The following is a 4,669-nucleotide window of genomic DNA, read 5'->3' as shown; positions in this document are numbered from 1 at the left end:
GCTCAGTTTATAGCACATCATCCTAAAGCACAGAAGTTGCTGGTTCAATCCCTGGTGAGGGCACCTACAGGAACAGCTCAATGTTCCTGTCTCTCTCCATTCCTCTCTCGCTAAAATAAATAAATAAAAACGTAAAAATAATAAAATATGCCCTGGCCGGTTGGCTCAGCGGTAGAGCGTCGGCCTGGCGTGCGGGGGACCCGGGTTCGATTCCCAGCCAGGGCACATAGGAGAAGCGCCCATTTGCTTCTCCACCCCCACCCCCTCCTTCCTCTCTGTCTCTCTCTTCCCCTCCCGCAGCCAAGGCTCCATTGGAGCAAAGATGGCCTGGGCGCTGGGGATGGCTCCTTGGCCTCTGCCCCAGGCGCTAGAGTGGCTCTGGTCGTGGCAGAGCGACATCCCGGAGGGTCAGGGCATCACCCCTGGTGGGCAGAGCTTCGCCCCTGGTGGGCGTGCCGGGTGGATCCCGGTCGGGCGCATGCGGGAGTCTGTCTGACTGTCTCTCCCCATTTCCAGCTTCAGAAAAATACAAAAAAAAAATAAATAAATAAAATAAATAAATAAATAAAATAAAATATAACCAATAACTTCAGAGGGTTGAAAGATAAAATTGAGGAATTATCCTTAAAAAAATAACAGCTGAAAAGGGGGCATGAAAAGATTTTTAAAAGCCTAGGACGACTAACATTTATCTAAGGAGAGTTCCAGGGAAATAGAAAAATTAAAGAAAAGCAATCATTGAAGGAACAGTTCAAGAAATCATCTCAGAACTGAAATCTCTGGAACGAGCGGCCCACAACTGGATAATAAAGAAATGAAATTTTAGATCACTGAGTAAATAAAGGAAGTTTATTAAAATCTTCCAGAGAAAACATGCAGGTCATAGTCAAAGGGACAACAGGATGGCACAGTGCTTCTCAGCAGCCATGCTGGAAGTCAGTAGAGGAAAGCTTTCAAATTATTTATGACCTATAATTTTAGAAATTAGCCAAACTGTGGATTCAGTAAAGTAAGCACATTTTCAGATGTGTGAAATCTTAAAACATTTTACTTCCTAACCAAGTACCCTTTCTCAGGAAACTACTAGAGGATGTGGTGCACCAAAATGAGAGAATAAATTAAGAAACAGGAAGAAAGACGTGGTCCTAGAAACAGGATACTGAACAGAGGTGAGAAAGGAGAATCCCCAAGATGATGATGAAGGGAAATCCTCGGGAGACCGACAGCCTGGCAGCAGGCTTAGCGAGGAACCAGTCAAGACTGCGGCAGGAGGGCAGAAGGCACCAGAAAGGATGTCGCCAATAAATAAAAAGATGAAGAGAGGACAAATTTACATTTTTGGTGGTATGGGAGAATAAACTCATTACAGGGACATGAAAAACTAAGCAAATAACCAATTTGATTTTATTAATAAATCCAAGAATTAATGTTGTTAAAAACTGGAAAAGAAAGAAAGTGTAATTACAGTAGGCTAAGTAACTTGGCTACGGATGATATTATATTTATGGAGGCGTAAGTGTCGGTATATGATCTCCACAAACTCCAGGCTTCATGGGCTGCCTGCTTGCAGACTGCATTCCAGCCAGCAGGGGCCTCTGTGTTTCAGCTCTCCTGGGTTTCTTTTGGTTAAACAGGAATTGAGTTAATTAAATTCAATTTTGGTAAATTAGTACATTAAGAAATTAATTGCTGAATTAAAATGTCAGTAAAAAAAATGGGTATAAGCAAAAGGCTATGGACAAAAGTACACACATACTCACTTTTTTTCTTTTTTATACTAAATGCCTGCAAAAAATTGTCTGAAGCTTTAAACTTGTGTTCTGCTAATTTGAGAACTTTGATTTACCCAAACTACTTATCATACTTTATACCTAACCTTCATCCCTTTATGGGGAAGTTGTGTAGATTTAAATCCAGCATTTGGGCCTGACCTGTGGTGGCACAGTGGATCAAGCTTCGACCTGGAACACTGAGGTCGCCGGTTCAAAACCCTGGGCTTGCCCGGTCAAGGCACATATGGGCCTGACCAGGTGGTGGCGCAGTGGATAGAGCGTCGGACTGGGATGCGGAAGGACCCAGGTTCGAGACCCCGAGGTCGCCAGCTTGAGCGCGGGCTCATCTGGCTTGAGCAAAGAGCTCACCAGCTTGGACCCAAGGTCGCTGGCTCCAGCACGGGGTTACTCGGTCTGCTGAAGGCCCACGGTCAAGGCACATGTGAGAAAGCAATCAATGAACAACTAAGAAGTCGCAACACGCAACGAGAAACTGATAATTGATGCTTCTCATCTCTCTCCGTTCCTGTCTGTCTGTCCCTGTCTATCCCTCTCTCTGACTCTGTAAAAAAAAAAAAAAAATAATAATAATAATAATAATTAAAGGCACATATGGGAGTTGATGCTTCCTGCTCCTCCCCCCTTCTCTCTCTATCTCCTCTAAAATGAATAAATAAATAAAAATTTTAAAAAATTTAAATCCAGCATTTGTTGGATTGACGCTTAACACATTATATTGTGTGGGTTTTTTTCCACTAGACTGATCAGTTAGTTCAAGGGCAGGTTTTTTTTTTCTTTCCTCTGTAAGGTTCTGGCACCTAACACTGACCTTGTTTTTTTTTTATTTTTTAATCTAAGATTTATTCTGAGTCACCACAGAAACCACAGCTTGAGAGAATGACCACATCTCATATTTGCAGAGCATTCAGTTACTCAACCAGCACTATCAGATCTGTCTGCCCTGCACTGAGATTGGTGTTTTTATTCTCTCTTACACCCTCCCATTTTGTATAAAAGGACCTGAGTTCCTAAGAGTGCCTTGACAAAGGTCACACAGCTCAGTGTTGGAGCCTCTAGCAGCATCCAGGACTTTTTCCACCCAATAAGGTGTTGGGCATACAAGTGTGTTAGGTGTGCTCACATTAGGTCGTCGCCATTGCATGTACTTTGCCTGATTGGTGCATGAGCACAGGGCAGCACCACGTATGTATAGTCTGTAAGGCTGCAGGTGCTTGCCCTCCGGGGTGGCAGACTGTAGACCAGTGGTTCTCAAAGTGTGCACCAGGGTGCACTGGGCTGCCTAGAAAATTTCCAGGTGTACCCTATGGTATTCCAGAGAAATATGTGCCCGTTGGGGACCAAAAAACCAACAGGGTTTTGGAGTTTAGATTTTGGGGGACAGAGGTGTGGGGAATTGGCTATAAGCTGACAGTCTGCCCAACCGCTCACCTCACTTGCCTGAGTAGGTTGCAAAAGGCTGTTAAGGCTGGTTGGCTCAGCGGTAGAGCGTCAGCCTGGCATGCAGGAGTCCCGGGATCGATTCCCGGCCAGGGCACACAGGAGAGGCGCCCATTTGCTTCTCCACCCCTCCCCCTCTCCTTCCTCTCTGTCTCTCTCTTCCCCTCCCGCAGTGAGGCTCCATTGGAGCAAAGATGGCCCGGGCGCTGGGGATGGCTCTGTGGCCTCTGCCTCAGTCGCTAGAATGGCTCTGGACGGAACAGAGCAACACCCCAGAGGGGCAAAGCATCACCCCCTGGTGGGTATGCCGGGTGGATCCCGGTCGGGCGCATGCGGGAGTCTGTCTGACTGCCTCCCTGTTTCCAGCTTCGGAAAAATGAAAAAAAAAAAAAAGCTGTTAAACTGTGGTGCTGGATTGTTTACACTACCACCCATGTTCCCCAGAAAGACTGGAGGCAAGTTTCTTCTATCCTTTGTTTGGTGTAAAGTTAAGATGGTATGTATGGTGGGGGTTTTCTGCACTCAACACAACTAATAGTAAAAAGAGAGGAATTCTTCAAGGTATTGATGAGGAAATGAGAGTTTGCCTTTCAAATATATGCCCAAATATTGAAGAAATCACTAGGACACATCAGGCTTATGTTTCTCATAAACACAAGAATGAAAAAACTTAACACATTCACACTGGGACCTGCAGAATTTACTAAATCTTACTAAGAATGTATCTATATATATAAAAAGATAACTGTTTTGTCATTTTTTTTATTTTTAACCCCTTTTTTATGAATTCTAAAAAGCATAAAAAATGTAACAATATTTTTTAATGTCAGAATAAATTTAATTTTGTCATATTTATTTTGTTTAATTACCATAAAAACACGCTTGGACTTTGTAAAGCCAGTTGCCATTCACATGCAGGTTCGCATTGGATTCGGACAGTCAGCAAAGAAACAACGGAGCCAAAAACTGGTGGGCCATTGTCTTTAATCCTAGCCTGCACCCGGCGGGCAAGTAAAAACACACACTGGGCTCCAAAACCCACTCATTCAGCGCTCAAAAGCTACTGACTTTTCCGAGTTTCCTAGAATATTAGCTCACCAGACTTATTCACCTCTGTTCCCCATCTCCTTCCTTCTCCCTGCACAAACTCTGCACAAACTGGCTTCTCACTCAGCACTCCACCATCTTGGCTGCTTCTCCTGGCCTCCTCCAGGTGGCCTTTCTCTGCTCTCCTCTCTAATGCTAATCTCAGGAACCAAAAGAGCAAACTTCTGATCTGCCCCCATTTTATAGTGTAGAAATCAAAACCTTTAATCCAATATACAAACAAGGAAGTCTCTGATACAAAGTCACTTATCTGAGGCATAATGGGATTCCTCATGAGAGCGCACCACCCTACATCAAAAAGGGTGGGAAAGGCTTAGTCCTAAAACCAAGCC

The sequence above is a fragment of the Saccopteryx bilineata genome, chromosome 2, assembly GCF_036850765.1.
Source record: "Saccopteryx bilineata isolate mSacBil1 chromosome 2, mSacBil1_pri_phased_curated, whole genome shotgun sequence".
Taxonomy (NCBI): Eukaryota; Metazoa; Chordata; class Mammalia; order Chiroptera; family Emballonuridae; genus Saccopteryx; species Saccopteryx bilineata.
The sequence above is the reverse complement of the archived record's forward strand: the minus strand, read 5'-3'. Positions refer to the sequence as shown.